General features: G+C 40.8%; 1 pseudogene; it reads left to right on the plus strand.

Moving 5' to 3' along the window:
• The window catches only part of LOC102839412, a 134,338-nt pseudogene extending 128,812 nt beyond the window's left edge, over positions 1-5,526 (plus strand).
• Positions 5,527-6,823: the final 1,297 nt, after the last annotated feature.

The raw sequence follows: 6,823 nt of genomic DNA on the forward strand, positions 1-6,823 counted from the left end.
TTATCAATGGAGAAAAGACTGAAGTTGTTAAAGACTTCCTTTTTCTCGTATCAACCATCAATACTCATGGAAGCAGCAGTTAAAAAATCAAATGACGTATTGCATTAGGCAAATCTTCCTCACAAGACCTTATTAAAGTGTTGAAGAGCAAAGATGGCAGCTTGAGCACTAAGGTGTGCCTGATGCAAACTATTGTATTTTCAGTAACTTCATATGTATGTGAAGGTTGGACAATGAATAAGGAAGACCATAGAAGAATTGATACATTTGAGTTGTGGTGTTGGTGAAAAATATTGAAAGTACCATGGACTGCTGAAAGAACCAACAGATCTGTGTTGGAAGTAGTAGTGATGGTTATTTGCTGTGGAGTCGGTTCTGATTCATAGTGATGCTGTACAGGTTTTCCAAGGCTGTAAATCTTTATGGGAGCAGAAAGCCTCATCTTTCTCCTGTGGAACAGCTGGTAGTTTCGAACTGCTAACTTTGAGGTTCTCAGCCCAATTTGTAACCATTATGCTACTGCAGCCAAAGTGCTCCTTGGAGGCCAGGATGGCCAGACTTCGTCTCTCATACTTTGGACATATTGTCAGAAGGAATGAGCCACTGGAGAAAGATATCATGTTTGGTAAGGTGGGTGGTCAGAGAAAAAGAGGAAGACCCCCTATGAGATGATGGATTGGCATAGTAGCAGCATCAATGGGCTCAAGTGTAGCAATGATAATGTGGTTGGCCCAGGATTGGGCAGTGTTTCATTCTGCTGTGCATAGGGTCACTGTGAGTCAGTACCAACTCGATGGCACCTAACAACAATAACAAGAAAAAACATTCAGATGTAGTCTGCCTCTTCTTCCTAGTCTGTATTAGTCTGGAAGCTCCATTGAAACCTGTCTACCAGGGGTGACCATACTGGTATTTAAAATACTATTGGCATAGCTTCCAGCATCACAGCAACATGCAAGATACTACAGTACAGCAAACTGACAGATAAGTGGTGGCACTGACATATAAGTGGTGGCACTTTTATCTGAAAGAGATAAAAGAAGAATAAAGTGAGCAGAGAAGGAAGGACCTATTACCACCATGAACAAAGAGGCAGGAGTTAACTTCATCCTTTGGACCTGGGTTCCCTGCCCTTGAAGTTCCTAGATCCATGAGCAGATTGATGCTAAGACACTTAGAGATTTCCAAGGAATGCTCGGCCTACGATGCTGAAATGAGAGAATGATCATTTCCCAGAGCCAACAAGAGAGAAAGGCTTTCCCTAGAGTCGGCACTCTGCATTTGGATTTCTAGCCTTCTAAACAGCCTCGGAAACCCTGTACAGGGTCGCTAAAAGTCAGAACTGACTCCACGGCACATATCACCACCATCAAACTGTAAGATAACAAATTTCTGTTTGTTAAAGCTCCACTTGCCCCCACTCCCCAAAAAAGAAAAAAAGAGAATCCTGCATGTTTACTCAGTGACTTCTAAGCAATTGCTATTTAATCAGTAATGTTCAAGCTTATTTGAGTATAGATTTCATTTTCCCCCCAAAGTCTATTAAGTTCTCTGAGTCTTAGGTTCATCTTCTGCAGAATTGGTGGTTTTCATTGACAAACAAGTCAGCTCTACCATATGCATGTTGGGAAACTTTGCATGGAACCCACCAGGGTGGGAGAGTGTGAAAGTGGGAAATGCATTACTGAATCCTTTCATAAAGCAGGAAAAAAGAGTTTCTTCAAAAGTCCATGCACATTGGTAGACATGTTGAATGTTGGTTGACTGAATTATGACTTTCAACTAGTCACAGTTCTCTGAGCCTTAGGCTTATCCTCAGCAGAATTGGTGTTTTTCGTTGGCAAATGAGTCAGTTCTAACTCACGGTGACTTAACGTACAACAATAAATGCTACCTGGTCCTGCGCCATCTTCATAATCATTGGTATGTTTTATTCCATTGTTGAGACTATTTTTGCAACATTAAAGATGACAAATTGGATGGAAAAAAATCTGTTTAAAAAGAGGTTAGAAGGAGTTGCATCTGTGCTCACCCTTCCTTCTGTTAGCATCCCTGCATTTGAAGCAGACAGCCACTTGCCACGTAGGGGACACCCAGCTTCAGCTACACATGTTTCAGCCCAGCTTCTTGAGAGTGCAGATGTATACATGGGCCTGGTAAAGTTATTTTTATATGTTCAAGAAAGAAGAAAATAAAGAACAACATCCTTGTGTCGACGTGAAATGACTACCCTGTGATTCTGGGCTGTAGGTGGGGGTGGGGGTTGAGTAAGTAAGTGACCGAACTGAAAAGCTCACATGGAACCATTTTTCCATGGTCTAATCTGGGAGCTGGAACACTGTGAGCCTGGAGTACAGTTATGGCTCTGGTTAGAGGATTGATTCACTGAGGCCAGCATGGCCTCTGGCAAAGCTTTGGACACATCTGTCCTCCTCTGTCTTAACTTCCCTCTGGCAACATCTCCTGGCCTGGCAGAACCCCCAGAATGAATCTTCATCCTGGCCTCCAGCAAGGCTGTGCACTAACTTCCAAACATGTGTGACCAGTTTGGCCATTTGAACTTGAGGCCCCTTTGTGAGGAGGAGCTGTTGGGATGGGTGTTCCTTCACCCTGCACACTTGTCATGGCTCCTAGCTGAGCTCACTATCTTGTCCTCCTTGGATCTCCACATGGTCATGCCTCATCCTCACTTCAAGTATTCTTTCCAACCTGAGGAGAAGGCAGATAAGGGTCTTGGTTTGAGGTTGAATGTTGTCCCTGTTGTCCAGATTGCTGTGGGGATGGTGTCTTATAAAACTTCCCTTCCTCACAAGATAAGTATGGCCTCCAGAGGTAGGAAGACCAGGTTTGAATCTTGGTTCGGCCACTCACAAGCCATTCAACCTTGGACAGATACTCTAACCAATGTGATCCTCAGTTTCTTCATCTATATAATGGGGATTATTATTTTTGTTGCTTCTTCTGCTATTCAACAATCATATGTCTATTGAGAACGTTATTCTGCATGCTGGGCATTAGAAACACAAAGATGAATTACATCTGGTTCCTACTTTAAGCAGATAATGCGCTGTAGATAAAAAGAATGTTGAAACACCAGGCCTCCAAGCTGGGCACCCAGAACACAGTGCAGAGAAAGTAACTGGGCCTTAAACTCAAACAGACAGGCTTCAATTCTGACTTTAGTGTGAAATTGTGGTGTTATCTTGGGCAAAATGCTGGTTCTCATCTGCCCTATGAGGAGGCTTAACTAGATGCTCTATTTTCCTCTGAAACTCTATGACTTAATGAAGTTATCAACATAAAAATCAAAAGGAGAAAAATAGATTCCTTGGATTGGTCACATGATGACATGCAATTAACCCAAATGGATGATGATGTTTTTGTAAGTGTCATAGAGTCAGTTCAATTTATAACAATCCTATGTAGGGTTTCTGAGGCTATAAATCTTTACAAGAGGAGAAAGCTTCATCTTTCTCCCTCAGAATTGTTGGTGGGCTTGAACTTCTGATCTTGTGGTTAGCAGTCCAGTGTGTCACTCATATTTCAATCCTGGACATCTTGAATGGGGATACTTTAAGGTGTTCTGCATATTCTTTGGTAAAGATACTGCACTTTGACATCTGACATACCTGCCATCTAATCCCAGTTATGTCATTTACTGACTGGGTGACTTTGGGCCCGTCAGTAAGTCTCTCCAAGTCTCCATTACCCATCACAAAACTTGGGGAAAAACATCCTCTTTGCAGTGTTGTAAGAATTAGAGATCAGCCTGGCTGAGTCACCAGCAACTCTGCATGCCTAACTCTCCTGCCTGAATCAACTTGGGATAGACTCAGGGCTGTGCCCTAAGGAGTTAAATATGTTTTCATGTTCTGGAGAAGCTTAGAAGGAGGGGGAGGCTGAGCCTCTGCCTTATTGGGAGCCTTTTGGGGTTTATTCTTTGCCCTGCTAATTTGATTAAGAACGACCCAAAATAAATCAAAGCTTTGTTCGAGAGCTAATGTTTATACTCAAATGACTAATGGAGGCTGGGGCTTGGCAGTAGCTGTTTCTTTTTCCTTTGTTAAAGTCTTTACCTCTGGCATCATCAAATTCTTCAGTGTCTTTTTTAATGACTTAATGGGCCGTTTTGGTGAATCTAATAGCAAGAGCTCATGGGTGGTATCAATACGTCTGTTTGTGTTAACACTTACATCTCACCATACCATAGTCCAGAGTAACTGTTTTGGACATCGGCTGGTAGTGGTCAATGGAGGGCTGCTTATAACCACAGGAATGGTGACTGCCTCCTTTTCACAGGCTGTTTAGCACATGTACATCACAGTTGGGGTCATTCTGGTTTGGGATAGTTCTTTAGCCTTCTGCCAGCTGTAAGATTCTATCATAGTACTTTGACCGAAGGCGCTCCATGGTGACTGAATTTGCTCTGTAGGACAATGTTTCCTTGTGTTTGCTTTCCCACCAGCAATCACAGTCCTGAGAGAGAGCATTGGCTGGAGGAACAGCTTCCTCTTGGTCGACCTTCTACAGTTAAACATCGTCATCTGTGGATTGCTGCTAAGACCGATTATTATTCGAGCCTCTGGGTCACCAAAAACAGCCACCCAGGAACATTGAAAAGATGTGCAATATATGCTTGAAAATAAGAAAATGTGCACTTCAATAGACTCTGTCGACTCAGGAGAAGAACTCACTACCTTGCCTAAAAATGTGCCTAGTCATGTGAACATGGAATTGGAGTCTAAGACTGACATGCAACAGAACCTGGTGGAGACTAGCTCCAAGTCAAGCAAGAAGAAAGCCCTGTTATTAAACGTCTCAATTTTGAAAGACAAAGTTTGTTAGGCATTGTTTTGTCTCTTTGCTACACTGGGATTCTTCTCACCTCTCTGTACATCATTCCTTTGCACATCAGTCTGGGCATTGAACAGGACTGGTTGCCTTCATGATATCCATCATGGCAATTGCTGAAGTTTGGGGAGGCATGACAATTGCTGTAGTTTGGGGAGGAATTGGAGCTGGCTTGGTCCTCAACAAATAGGCCATTCGTAAGAGCTACACTGAGCTCATGTGTATCATCTTACTAACTGTGTCATTGTTTGCCTTTTTTTACTTTTCTCCTGAATTCTGGGGTCTTATGTCCTGTAGCATAGTCTTTGGTTTTATGGATGGGACAATAGAAGCTACCAACCTTTCACAGCTGAAGAGGATGTAGTGGGAATCCAGAGGATGTCTTGTGCAGCTGGAGTCTATGACTTCATCAGAGTATATCAGGAGCGACTGGTCAACCAAAATAAGATATAAAGCAGAGCATTCTACTCCTGTGTGGTGGGAAGGACTCTGGAGGATGTGTGCCTGGCCTTCATGAGACCCTGTAAAAATGGACTGTGCCAATTCCATCTTTCAGGGGAAACAAAGGGAGAAGGTCATTGTGGGATAACTTTACAAGACATCCCTGTAGACTTTCTTGAAATGGATCTTGGGAAAAGCTGGTATTGAGTTCAGATGAACATAGAGTTGGTATGACTTAGTTTCCTATAACATCAGTCACTATGTTGGCTGGTGAGGGGTTGTGGAGATAGTAGGACAGGAGGGACCATGGGAGGTAGAGGAGCTAACCATTCTATTCCACTTTCAAAATAAGTTTTAAGGGATTGTACAAGGGGGATTCACAAAGTCCATGGAAAAATTCCATCATCTTTCTTTTTTTTGTGTGTCTACAAACTTTCTGAAGCCCCCTTGTATATGTGACTGGCACTACCAACAGTCTGTTTTCTTTTTATGTTTCTTTTTGCCTGTTGTTTAAAACCCATACCGAAACAACTAAGAACTCTTCCATATAAAGATCAACTGTATTCAAAAGCTATACAAAGGACTCTGCTTCACATTCTGGTTTGAAAATAGTGATATGAATTGGCAGAGTGTTTCTCAGAACTCTCACATGTAATGAACTGCTATCATAAAATGACATCTAGCCCAGGCCAATAACATGAAATTGGTCATTCCCCTAAAATAAAAAAATCATAAATCATTTTTTTAATTGCTAATTTTCTAAAATATAAATTAAAATTTAAATACTTTTTGGAAAATACTGAGGTTCCCATTAAAAATATTAATGGCCTCTGAATTTTCCAAGTACTTTATAGAGATTAAATATAGTATAAGACCAAATATTTGACCAATACACAGAAATTTTAACAATATATAGAACTTGAACTTCATTAAAACTGAGGATTACCACTTCTTTTTATGGCCAGTCATGACCACAAGTATTCCAGAACCGAATACACAGGATGGAGTTCATAAATTGTTTCCTGTTGCTTTTAATTATTCTGAAAAATGTGATTGCAGTGTCTTTCATTTAAACCAATAATTATTGAGTTATTCTAAGATGAATAATTAAAATAAGTAAAATCTGAAACATAGTCAGCATTTTTATCTCCTTTCTGCCATCATTTTAATGCTTCAAAAGAAAACTTCTTATCTAATACAGTTATTCTCATTAAAGGCCAGATTTGGTCAAAAGTAACGTGCACTATTTAAAGAGGGGAAATAATGAAGATCGAGCTGCCTTCGCTTTTTCAGGTAATTTTGTTTCTTCATCTCAGAACACTTGAGGATCTTTGATCAGAATTATATTTAATTGAATTGCTAAAGCATTTCTGATTTTTTTTTTTCTTTTAAAAGAAAATCTGTTAACATGGGAGTAGTGGAGACACATATTTATCATCATGAGCTATAAGCTATGACTTACATCTACAGAAAACATGGCTTGATTGTACTAAGTTGCTGTAGGTATCAGACATTGTTTTGGAGTTTTTCT

The sequence above is a fragment of the Chrysochloris asiatica genome, unplaced genomic scaffold (assembly GCF_000296735.1).
Source record: "Chrysochloris asiatica unplaced genomic scaffold, ChrAsi1.0 scaffold00026, whole genome shotgun sequence".
In the NCBI taxonomy this organism is placed as follows: domain Eukaryota; kingdom Metazoa; phylum Chordata; class Mammalia; order Afrosoricida; family Chrysochloridae; genus Chrysochloris; species Chrysochloris asiatica.